This window comes from Staurois parvus, unplaced genomic scaffold, assembly GCF_062004578.1.
Source record: "Staurois parvus isolate SC_StPar_1 unplaced genomic scaffold, SC_StPar_1.0 ptg000177l, whole genome shotgun sequence".
Classification (NCBI taxonomy): domain Eukaryota; kingdom Metazoa; phylum Chordata; class Amphibia; order Anura; family Ranidae; genus Staurois; species Staurois parvus.
The window spans coordinates 1,540,564-1,554,143 of record NW_028317973.1 but is presented as its reverse complement, the minus strand read 5'-3'; the positions used below and the strand labels follow the sequence as shown (position 1 = coordinate 1,554,143).

At 38.7% G+C, this 13,580-nt stretch overlaps 1 protein-coding gene across 1 annotated transcript in view; it reads right to left on the bottom strand.

The window, feature by feature from the left end:
• COL13A1 (collagen type XIII alpha 1 chain) overlaps nt 1–11,528 on the bottom strand; it is a 235,357-nt gene extending 223,829 nt beyond the window's left edge. The window contains exon 1 of the mRNA XM_089677089.1: nt 11,508–11,528. The gene's annotated coding sequence lies outside the window, so the exon portion shown is untranslated. The remainder of the gene's footprint in view (nt 1–11,507) is intronic.
• Nucleotides 11,529–13,580: the final 2,052 nt, after the last annotated feature.

Below are 13,580 nucleotides of genomic sequence, written 5' to 3'. Positions count from 1 at the left end.
TCAGAATCTGGAATCTCCTTCTAACAATAGGAAGACCTTCCACATACTTCCCCCACAGTGCCCCTCCTCATTCACATGAATCCTCAGCTAACATCTGAATGACCTGGGTGGGGATGAATGACTGGTTGTGAGGACACTGGAGGACACCTGCTCACCAACAAACAGTAGCCCTGCATATTATTACTGCTGCTAAATGTTGCACTTCCCTCTGCAGCTGGAGGTCTGTTGTGCAATAAAATGACATTCAAATTATGCATTAAATACATAAAAAATGCATGAATTGATTAAGAAATGTTTTTTTGTAAACTGACTATTTGTGAGATAAGTATCACATTTTTTTCCGCAAAAATGTTTTCCCTAACGTAGGAAAAGGGAATGGTCAGAGGTGCTTATTACAGTCAACAAAGGTTATCTCAACCAGGTCTAACCCTCGCATAAAGGATCAGCTCACTTTTTCTAACATGTTACACCTGTATTCACGGTTTAACATGCAACATGTTACTGCTGCAGCTGCCCACGCACCCCCCAAGTCCTGCCGTGACAGCAGACTGGGGATTCTCTCCCTGTGCCTGCTGCCACAATTCAAAAAAGACGCCCACCCGACTGCGTCAGTATTCTGTGAATGGGAAACTACAACGACCAACAGCCTTTGCGGCTGTCAGATTGTAGTTCTCAATGAACTACCATGGCGCTATTGAGCACCATGGTGGTTCACTGAGGCTTCCTGCCAGTGTGTAACTGACTGCTTGTACGAGGTATGATCAGACATCTTCCACACAGAGTCTGCAAGAGCCCTGCGTAGCACACATGATCTGCCGATTGTGGGTGCAATGCTTTACAGACTCCCAATAAAAAAAATTAAAATAAATGCACATTTTTTTACCTGCAAACAAATGTGCATGTATTAAGTTTTTTTAAAGGTGAACTTGTTCTTTAACTATCATGAATGTTGCTAAAGTCAAAAAATGAATTTGTGGACTTGGCCATGTTTTCAATGCCTGTTGTTAATTGTTGATGCTACAGATCATGTTGTCCCATTTCTCAGTCTTTCCAGCATAAATCCAGAGCTTTGCTCCCAAAGCTTTTCGTAAGAATGTGCATCAACAGTGGGAAACAAAGTGATAACTCAATCCCTTAATATTTTTCTTTTTATAAAGAACATGTATGTTTTTAGTCCTGAAATGCCCTAATACGAACTATTGTGAATTTAAAAAGTTGCACAATAGTAGGTATGTTATGCATCTATGCATCTAATTTATATGAATATGAATAGAATATGTGTATGTTTGTATATGGCATGTTTGTCTGTCTCTATATCACACACCACATGGTCTTAATTCTTCTTAATTGTCTATGTAGCTACTCAACAGTGTACAAATCACTTCTAACAGCTAACAGACGTTTATTCTTTTAAATAAATGTGCCTTCAGGGATGTCTTTTTAGCGTGTTTTCTATGGTTGCCCTGTACAAGGATCAGTTACGGGCTCTGTACAATGTGGGGCAATAGCAACCAGAGATTTAAGCTGGCCTGTACGCTACATAATTGTAGTTTTTTCCAGCAATGTTACAGAATCATAGTCTGAAAGTGTTGGTTTTAATGAGCAAGCGATAATGAGTTTTCTATTATATAAAAACCTGGGGTGATCATCACCAAAATCTACCAGTAGGCTGAAATCTATAATGTTCAAGATTACAAACTATTTGGAGAACGGTTGTTTGAAAAATGAATGACTAAAGTCCATAGCAGAATTCATACCCACTATGAGTGCTTAGCAATCACTGCAAAAAAGACAATTGCACATCTTCTGTCATAAGAGAATTTCCTGTGATTTGCCAGCTTTATTTACAGGAACATAATTCCTCTCCTGATCTTAGAAATGAATAAGCCCACCAGCATCCATCAAAGACTGAGCAGTCAAGGTTTGGATTGACTTGCACAGCATGATTTATAAAGCAAAAACTGTATTAAATGACCTCTGAGAACTTATCCTAGTGAGATGTTACCCACAGCTGACATATCAGAGGCTTATTGATGGCATATTTCCCTGGGATGTGTTCAGTACACCCTCAGTGTTCCTTACTTTACTCCTACCGCATATCTGTATAAATGTCATTTCATTTATTGAGGCTGACATTCATGCTACAATCTCATTAAGGAAGAGAAAAGCATTGGTTAAAAAGGTTGGAACGCTGAAGACAGGTTTTTGGAGAAATTCAAGTTTATTACTTATACCAGCGCTCAGACATTACCGAATTAGAGCACACTTTGCATTTTAACACAGACAGGGGTCCAGACATACACAGAGAAATGGAAAGACAGAAACAGATCAGAGAAAACAGGATAAGTGTTTGGGCAGGAAAAGAATGGAAATATTTACGGGGTTGTATAAATAAATGTTTCGGAAAACATAAAAATACTTCCAACGTCTGAGATACCAGATGTAGCGCAATCGTTTAATAATAAAAAGTGAAACTCAAACCGAAGTTATGTTTTCTTTTGACCAGGGGTGGACTGACCATTTGGAAACTCGGGCACTGCCCGAGGGCCCGGGGTCAGTAGGGGGCCCCATGAGAAGCCCCTGGTACCTTTTTCATAGGCTTTTTTGAGTTTGGGCAAGGACACAGGGGCCCCATGATCCCCTGGGGTCAGTAGGGGGCCCCATGAGAAGCCCCTGGTACCTTTTTCATAGGTTTTTTTGAGTTTGGGCAAGGACACAGGGGCCCCATGATCCCCTATTGCCCGGTGGCCCCATGAGTTGTCAGTCTGCCCCTACTTTTGACTGTATAAGAGAAGGGTAAATCTGACCATACACATAAGTGAGAAAATTGTCACTTTCAGAAACTTCGATTTTCTCATGGTTAGGAGGTTAAGTTAATGTTTGCGTTCAAACATAGGATGAGAAAATGTAAATGGAAATGAACGGAAAGTTTTTCTTCAGTGAACAAATTTCTAACAGTGTATTGTCATTTTCAATCATAAAATTCCATTCATATCAAAATGTTAAAAATAAACACAATTTTGAAGTACTTTGAACAACATCCATCAAGTCGCTGATGGCATTATTTAATGTATTGGTGAGAATTTCTGTACAAAAATCTGCCAGTATATGGCCAGCTTTAGAACTTCAGTCTGTTTTCATTAAAGCAGAGCTCTATTTTCACTTAAAAAAATAAAAGTCATCAGCTACAAAAACTGTAGAAGCTGACCTCTAAAAAAATAGCCACTCACCGGTCCAAAGATCCAGCGGTTTGTTCACACCAGACGGGTTTACCAGCCGTCCTCTCTCCCCGGTGTCAGCATCTTCAGTGTGGGCACCCGACTGTGACAGCTTGTGTCTTCACAGCTGGGTACCCTCTGCCCACCTGTCACATGTCCCTGAAGAGTATGGGGAGGGAAGGGTGGAGGACAACTTATGCTTCTGATCGCCTAGGCGGTCAGAGCAGAAGTGGGAGTGGGTACCTGTCAAAATAAGGTACCCATCTGCCCTCCCCAACTCCCCAAAGGTGACAATTCCTGACACGGAGTGTGGGACCAGTCCTTTAAGGTGGAACTCCCCCTTTTGGGTGGAGTTCAAGTTTAAATTGTTCTCTGCGTCTCCTTACTTCCTGTTCCACTAACAGCAGTTGGGTAAAAAAAAAAAAGTTTTAAAAGTAACTTATTTTAAATAAAGATTCACATCTACTTTTTTAACAAAGAGTTCTTGGGATGTAGGTGGGCACCTTAGAGAAGATAATGGTACTGAATAAATAAACTAGAGATGTGCTGCTTTCAAGGGCAGCATCATGATACAAATAAATAGAACGTGTGATTGGCTTTGGTCAATTTTATTATTTTTTTCAGTGTTAACACATTTACAATCAGTTTATGTATTTTTGTTACTTATATGCAATTTTTATCTTACAAGAAAAATGTAATACATCATGCTTCCAAGATGCTTTCAAGAATGTTGGGCATTTTCAGAAGCATCCTGTGCGTAGCTGTCACTTTGACTTAATGTAGAAGCATATATTTTTTAAATTTTAGTTTTGGATAAAGTAGTGGAAAGTTAGAACCCCTGTCATGTCCTTGTCTGCCCATGCATCCCCCCCCCCCCATCCAAAGTGACCTCATTAATCTATTTATAATGCATGATGTACCATTGCAGCCAACGTTTGAAACAACGGCATAGTAACACATCCTTATATTGTATATTACACACAGTATACATGGACAAAAAGAGAAATTCAATTTCCTTAAAAGGGACACAGACAGCACTAAAAACATGACAGGGGTTCTAACTTTCCAATACTTTATCCAAAACTAAAATATAAAACTATATGCCTCTACATTAAATCAAAGTGACTCAGCTACGCACAAGATGCTTCCGAAAATGCCCAACATTCTTGAAAGCATCTTGGAAGCATGATGTATTACATTTTTCTTGTAAGATAAAAATTGCATATAACTAACAAAAATACATAAACTGTTTGTAAATGTGTTAACACAGAAAAATATAATAAAATTGACCAAAGCCAATTACACATTATATTTAACTGTATCATGATTCTGCCCTTGAAAGCAGCATCTCTCACGTTTATTTATTCAGTCCCATTATCTTCTCCATGTATGGGTAAGGTGCCCACCCACATCCCAAGAACCCTCTATACTCACCTTATCATTGCTTACATTCCACCTCTACAGCTGTCAAGACACATCTATCAGGGTTGTATTTGTAAACTGACTTTCAAAGACAAGGTTCTCTTTAGAAATGTTGGAGTCCCATTTACAGTATAAATAGATTTTCCATAGTCAAGGTCTATTTATAAATGGATTCTTATTGATCTTTTGCTATGGGATATACCTGCATGTACTGTATTCGAATTTAAACAATGTCTGTGTTTTAATCAAAATAACTTACATATATGCAGCATATAGTATGAGGTGAATTTGAGTGTGCCCACATGTTACTTAAAGTAGAACTAAAGGCAACATATTTTTTTGTCTAGTTTGGGTAGAGTAAAGGAGGGTTACAACCTGTCGTTTTTTCTTTTTTTTTATTAGGAATATTGCCCTTCACTTCCTTCCGATTAGCCAACACAGGAAGTGAGAGGAAATCCCTTCAAAATTAGGAAATCAGTGTTACAATTTGAAGATTTCCGTTCTGTTCCTGTTCTGGTGACAAAGCAAAGGGGGTTATTTACTAAAATTAGAGAGTGCAGCTCTGCATAGAAATTAATTAACTTCCAGGTTTTATTGTCAAAGCTTAATTGAACAAGCTGAAGTTAGCAGCTGATTGGCTACCATGCACAGCTGCACCAGATTCCAAATGCACCAATTTTAGTAAAACTTCCCCATTGTGTGGGGTTTTCCTTCACAGTAAGCCAGACAAATAAAGAAGGTATATCTCCAAAACAGGGACAGAGACAGCAATATAAAGTTAACAGGTGTTTTAATTCCTTTCCACTCTATCCAAAACTGAAACCAAAACTTTTGCCTTTAGTAATACTTTAAGATACAGACACTGCTGTGAACCCTTACAAACGCTAGCATTCATTTTCATTAAAACAGGGACTCTTGGTTCGCACACATTTCAATACATGTTTAAGCTGGCCAGTGGTGTCAAAGTAGTCCTTCTCTGGCCAGTTCCTACTAAACTGTGCACGTATGGCCACTGTTGCTGAACATAATTCATTCCAACGATCAATTTTCCTGTTCAAAAAAAAGCCGCTTGATCAGATCACCTGATGCAGGGTGTAGACTGCATAGGTGATCTGTGTATTCTGATGCTGGGGAAGTCTCCCTGCTATCAGAACTCAAAGACATAGCAGGGAGGATTTTGCCATCCACACTAAATGTGTAGATGGAAGAATCAGGTCAGTTTTTTTTTTTGTTCAACCCGCTGATTAAAAGAAAAAAAAAAAAAAACTGACTCATCAATGGCCAGTTGCTGAATGTCAAATAGATCTCATAGGGAGTTATTTACTAAAACTGCACGGTGCAAATTCTGGTGCAGCTCTGCAAAGAAACCAGTCAGCTTCCAGGTTTTATTGCCAAAGCCTAATTGAACAAGCTGAAGTTAGAAGCTGATTGGTTACCATGCACAACTGCATCAGATTCTGAGTGCACCAGTTTTAGTAAATCTACCTCACAGTGTCAAGATGGGATAGAAAGGGCATATGTATTGGTATGCTCCAGCTGTGTCAGTTTACTCCATATTTGCACTATGAGGTTGATTTACTAAAAGAAAATAGGCTGTTTACTTCTTTATGAGAATTTTCCCTGCATGTGATTGGGTATTTTTGGAAAAAGGGAAGGGAAAATTCCCTTTCAAAGAAAAATATACTTGTAAAGTGAACAGCCTTTAGTAAATTAACCCTTATATGTTTACTAATGTTTTCTATGAGCAAGTACGTATTTGGCATTTTGAAAAGTAGAGTAGAGACTGGCCAGTGAGGGAGAACTAAGTATGGCAGCTTGAGCAGGTATTGAAATATATTCACACCAAGAGTTTCTGTTTTATGCAAAAGTTTGCTAGATATATGTAAAGTGTAAAACTGTGTGCAGAGGGTTGACTGAGAATCTTAAGTGATATCAGTATGTATACTTGGAGTGCTGGACGGGATTTGTTTAAGAAAGTGGCATACAATAAAAACATATTGATGCGGCGTTTCACTAATTTGTATAAGTTTTGCTTATTGTAATGCCCACCCATAGTGCTTATACAATTCGCTAACAGAAATGTTTCATTTTATGTGAAAGTATCTTTCTCTAAATTTTTTTTCCTGGGACTTTCTGTGCAGGCCTCCTAGCTACTTGATTAATTAGACTGCCTGGGATAACTGTGTCATTGATCCCAGGAGTCTCAGGGAAGTGTAAGCTTCTGAATATTGCTTTATTTCCAGCCCAGAAATAGTCTGTTAGCTTCCTTCCAGGTTCTCTGTGGATTGACAGGTTGCCATAACAAGAGGGCAGGAACTTCTGCCAACTCAACCTGTTGTCATTACTGCACAGGCGCGAGATCGGGAGGTGCATGCTGGGTAGCCAGCTGCACGGAATCCCAGAAATTCATAGGAGCGGCCTTCAGATGCCCACATTTTCGATGGCCGCTACCTACCTGTTGGAAGCATGTAAGAAATCAAAGATTGCTACGTAAAAAGTATTAAGAGTGTTATATCAATATACTAATTATATGCTACGAGTAATAAGAATTAAGGGGGTGCTTTTATTACAATGTTGTTTAGGAGACTGGAGCTTCTACTCATGGATTACATTAGCAGATTAATGAAATGATCAGCGCCACAAATTTTAAAGTGAATATGTGGCTAGGCTATGGACATTTAGGTAGTTACATATTCTTAATAAGTGGTAACTTACTTTTAAAACAAGCCTTAACTGACCTCTTTATCTGCAGGCACCGTGGAGCAACAGATCCTCCAAGGTTATGGCAGAACCAAAGCCCATTTTTCTCAGCAGCTACCCCTACACCCCATCTCAAACAATGACTCTGCAGCATGTGCTCCATAAAAGTAAGCAGGGAGGCTGACCTGCTGAAAGAGACAATTTGAATGACTTCATTAATCTGCTGTGAAGTTTAAGGATGAATTGTTCAAGAGTACCTACAGTTACGGAACTCAGTGACAGTTTACTGCTTGTTAAGAATATGTAAATACTTGAATGTCCATAGCCACATTTAAGATTTTTTTCCCTAATTGTATTGAATCAGTGAGACCTCTGGTACATTTTAATGTTCTTCATTTCCCATTGTTTTGGCAGTGGCTATTTACAATTATTTATTTTGCTATTTTACCTTTCAGATGTTCGTGTGCTAATGTAATACATTTTCCTGTAGCATCCATTATTTCAAAGTGGAGGAAGAGAACGAGTGTCTCATGTCAGAGCCTAATTTATCTAGAGTGTTCCATTATGATGTTCAAGCAGAACTCGTGTGCTGCTTTGATAACATTGTATTAATTGTTACTACATTTGCAATTGGCTGCCCATCAAAGCATTACACACTTGTAAAAACACAGACATGCAACGAGTGAATGACAAATTCTGAAACAAAAACAAAACATAAAATAATGGCAGTCCAGGATACCAACATGTTCCCTCTGATGAGATACTTTCCACCACTCCTGGACAAGAACATCTGGCTAGCTTTGCATATATCTTTGCAACCATTTCGTGCCACTTAATGTTTTCCTGTTTTGTTGTTCTCCATTCTTTAATGTAGCAATACAAGCATGACATGAACAGTTTAAACAAACACGTTAGTGTCTCTGATGCATTTATGTTAACAAGGTTGTTGTCCCGCTGGGGCTTTTTTTTTGTTCATGTCATGCTCCAAGCTGTAGTTCCAAGTTATACAGGCATTTGATATGCGGAACAGTAAACTGCTTCCTTTTCTCATAAAAACATGTTTAACGGGGGAAGTTACAAGTCTGTAAAATTGGTAAAAACACTGTATCTGTCCACTCTCACTGATAAATGAAAGTTGGAGGTTATTTTTGGGCTAATTCATACACAAGGAAAAGGATAAATTAATTTTATCATGGAATGCTGAATGAATCATGAAGTCTCATATTTTCTCTGCAGACGTAATTTAATTCTGTATTATTTTGTCATTCATGGGTGAATATATGTGGTTGTGTGTATACATCTACTAATATAAAATAAACACACAAAAACTATCTTCTGTTCAATTGTTTGGTTTTTCAGCACAAAATCTCAACTTCAAGCTTTATGTCGCAGTGGTTCTAAATATTGAATGTTTATTTGCATAAGAGCATCTGATCTCCCAGGTCTCTGCCTCCTTCTTGGCTGAGAGACAGCAGCGGAAGCCATTGGCTCCCGCTGCTGTCAATCACAGCCAGTGAGGCGCGCTGGCGGAGGACCCGAGAAGAGGAGGATTAGGGCTGCTCTGTGCAAAACCATTACACAGAGCAGATAAGTATAACATGTTTGTTATTTTTTTCCAAAAAATTTTAACCTTTATTATCACTTTAAGTATTTTCTTGTGTCTTCAACCCATAACTTAAACTAACTCTTAATCTGACTCTAAAACTTAACCCTCCTCTCATCTAATATCTAGTATGTAGCCTAATTCACCCTTAACACTTATAGAGTATCTAAAGCCATAACCTTTTTTGTTATAGATAGAGTAGGAAGGGTTAAACTTAATTTTAGGTTATTATTTCTGCCCCTGTCATGTTGGGGAGATTTCCATTTTCTTCCTATTTCTTGTTGCAGCTCCAGGAACTCTCCCCACATGAACAGTATTCTCATCTTAGACAGCTGTCACAGTAACAAGTGTGTCCTCATTGGATGATTTTCCCTCACTCAATTTTTTGGTGATAAGTCTAAAATTTGGGATTTTTAATCACTTCCTGTCTCAGTGACAATGGTCACCTGGACAAGGAGAGAGGTAAATCTCCTAGTAAGGACACAGACATCAATAATAAAAATGGGACTAACCCTTTTCCACTCTATAAAAAAATTTAGATTTTACATACATTTCAAGCTCCCTAAGCTAACCTTGAAACTTTCATAACCTTCAAGTTTACCCTTACTATAACCTTATTCCCTAACCTTAAAAATTAACACTTAAAATTAAACCTTATTGTAAAACTTAAAGCACAGCTTCACCCAAAAGGGTAAGTTCCGCTTTAAAGACTGGTCCCCCGATCCCCATTAAGGATTGGCACCTTTGCTGAGCGTGGGGGGAGCGGGTACCCGAAATTCACAGGTACCCATTCCCACTTCTGCAGCGATTGCCTCGGTGATCGGAAGCGGAAGTTATCCTCCTACCCTCCCTCCCCGTAGTCTTCAAGGACACGTGACAGGTCCTAGAAGACTACGGGGCCATTCAGGAAGCACAGCGCTACTCGCGCATGCACAGTGGGCACCCAGCTGTGAAGCCGCAAGCTGTCACAGCTGGGTGCCAACACTGAAGATGCCGGTGCCTGGAACACCAGACGGCTGGTGAAACGGGCTGTGGGGAGGACACCGCGGTTCCGTGGGACAGGTGAATGGCTGTTTTTTAAAAGTCAGCAGCTACAGTTTTTGTAGCTGCTGACTTTTATTTTTTTTTACAGTGTGAGTGGATCTCCACTTTAATCTAATGCAACCACCTAAACTCTAACCTAACCGCACACTAACTTGTAAGCTATACCCTGCAAATCCATACTTTCCTTGTCTGTGTAAAACACTATTGGACCCAAAAGCTCTGTTTAATGAATGGAGATCTTAAAACTCCAAAAACGTTGGGTAATAATAAAATTAAGAATGGGTACAACAGATATTTCTGTTGTTTGTGGATGGCTTCTGCTTTCTGAACATACCCTTCTGCATACATCTCTCTGGGACGTAAAAAGCAAGTCAATTCCTCAATGCTACCCATTCCACAGTCATTATCTCCTTGCTCAATTATTTTTTTGTTACTGGTGCAGGGCAGAGTTAAAGGTCATGGCCCCAGATAGCATATAAGCAGCATGTGTGGTCTTCATAGGGGGACTGCATATCTGATTGAATTAAGTTGGATTGTGGTAGAATGTTCCCCATGTCCATTGATGGGATCAGTACAAGGCAAAACAGAAGTGTACCAAAATCATTACGCTGCTTAGAAATTGCTGTATGAGGGACCCTCACCAAACCAATATATAGTGTTAAAAGCAGATGGGGAATTTTCATTTAAGCACTTTACCAAAGGCATAATTAAAAAAAAAAATCAACTTTGTCTCATGAGTAAATCAGAATTACAATATAAAAGATGTATGTTAAACAAAAGAAGTAAAGAGAAAACTGGAGTGAAGAAATTTTTAGATTTGATAAATGAAACTAGCCAACAAGAAATACATATTTTACAAACTGCCTAAGGCAAATTGTTAGGTAGGAAGCATATGGGGAAGAAAATGATAGGCACAAGACATTTTATCTACACAATTTTCCAGCCAACAGGCATGTTGAAGATACTTAATAGTGTATGTTTAAAATACACCATAATCTGTATTGGCTTCCAACATGTGCATCTTTATAAGAAACGCATGCAGATGTTTTAATATAATATATTTACTTCTGTTTTTAGTCATATTTTACTTACATTGATATTATACTAAAAAGACCATCTGGCTATTTTAAAACTGTATGTGCATTATCTATGGAATTTCATAAGAGTATTTACACACTGTGGTAATAAATGTTGGATTTTTGTGAAATTGTTATTTACATTGCTGTATACCATACTTTATTGATAAATGCCATGTCACTGTACTTTTTCTACAAAATTAGGATTGACTTAAAAGTTCAACCTATTTCTGCAATGGCACATGATGCTTATAAATACACAACCAAGGTCACACAACTAGAGGTCATAAATGAGACAATTTATTGCACTTTTACCTCTACTTTGTTTTGATCTGTTAAGTGTTCAAGTGGAACAACGAATACAAACAAGATAAGTATAAGTCTTAAGTAATAAAGAGCAACATTTCCTTCAAAAAACAATATGAAAGATAAAAGGGTGCTTACCGAAATACCAGGTCTTCCAACAGGCCCCTGAAACAAAAGCAGATGGTTTAATACAGGAATGGAAAGCAAAAATAAACAGTCATGATAAAATAAAAAGAACAATCATTTCATAAATGTAATGAAAATGTAAAACAGAAAAAATATTGCCAGATTTTGACAATTCTCCAATGTCTTTATGCCTCACCTTATCAGTGTCATATATCCCAAACAATATCAAAAGCTCTGCCGCTGGTACAAATTACTATTTAAAGAACAAAGGGAGATTTGGACTGAAACTAATTAAAAGCAAAGTGTAACCAAGTCAAAGAAACGTATGTAATGTCTGAATGGAAGGCAGGCAAATGTGCCCCACCCTATCTTGGCAGCTCTTGCTTGTCTTTGCAATGTGAATCTCAAGACTTGTAAAAAGTAAAACCTCAAAACTCCCCTATGTCTCAAAATGTAGTGTTCCATGATGGAGCAACCAGCCTCTAAGACTGAGAAATTTACATTGAGGAGGGGAGTGGTGCTTTGCCTCATGCAAATACTGGAAGAAAAATCTGTATTTTCATTCAATCTTCAAGTGCTCTATTGCCACATTAAGAAGCTGACAAAGCACTTTTGAGGTTTAATGGGGGATTTCTGCTTGTCTGCTATACAACTCAAGTATGTTACTTGCTTTTTCTTTCAGTTGGTTACTGGACTAAATGACCAGCACATTAGGGACACATTTAAACAAATACCCATATTGAAGGTTCCAAACAGGTTACAACCCAAATATTGATGCATTAAAATGTGGTCATATTGAGGTGAGGATTGTTCAATTTAGTGCTATGTGCTATGATAAAGCTGCTTGACTCCGGAGTCTTTGCAGTTCACCAAGCTGAGCTGTCTTCACATGTCACATTCACAATCAGGATGAGACTTTGAGACAGACTCTAACATTGGTGCCCTGGTTTCTCCTGATCCTCAGATGCTTTTAAAGAAGTAGTCTACTCTAGTCTTCCTTTCTCCTCCTATACCAGATTCTCATCTTCTTTAAATACCTTGTAAAGTATTAACTTAGGGGATGCAATGTTCATTCATGATTGTAAATGTAACCAACAAACTGCACCAAGTAGTATTAAGCATTTCTTGATAGAGAAGCATTGTTACTGCACCATGGGACCATGGCAGATAACAAGGGTCCAATTTTTTGCGGTTTTATTTGCAAATTACTTTTTCATTGCTTCTCTAAAAATGTTGTGGCCACTATTTATACCCAGTAGACCCTCTTTGGTGAAGGTATTGTTAATGGCAGTATGAGAACTGAATTGTGGAATTTCCCATGGGTCCACAGTCCAGCTGCTATAATGATTCTCTACTGAGATTAGTCACAAGGTAACCAGTGTTATTTTGCAAAGACAAGAAGCTAGTGCGGGACAATAGTAAGTAAGAAGTCCCCTTATAAGTACTGAAATAAACTAGTGCACTGGTAAAATAACAGGGTAACTAACATTGCTGTGCTATAGCAATTGCCATAGAGTGTCAGATTATATCTTTTCTGTTACATTTAGAGTATCCAGACCAAAGCTGGTGCCTTTCAAACTTACAAAGGTGATACTGATTTTCTGTTAGCCGGTATTTGCATATGATCAGACAATACGCTATCAGCTGACGTCACTCATATGGTCCAGGCTGGGGAAAGATTCCGACTGCAAAGTCGGGATCCACCCAAGAGTCTGGAGCGGCATCTGGCTCATCCTCTTAGTGAAGCGCTGAGAGCCTGAGCCGCCCACTCACTCCCCCTCCACAGCCCAGTGAGTGCTGGTGGGGGGGGGGCAGAGCAGAGAGCAGTGACTGACAGTCCCACTCTCTGCTCAGAGCGGAAAGAACTCAGCAATCTGCAGTCATGTAATCATTGAGTTCTCACCTTTAGAGCTGACAGTGGACAGATGCAGCATCACAGTGATGCTGCATCCACCTAGGTAGATATAAATGAGAAAGAAAAAAAAAAGGCGCCCTACTTCTCTTTTAAAGCTATATATTACGGATTTGTAATAATTACACTACTCTGGAAGGTGTGCTAGAGATATCCATGTCACTTTTGTGATA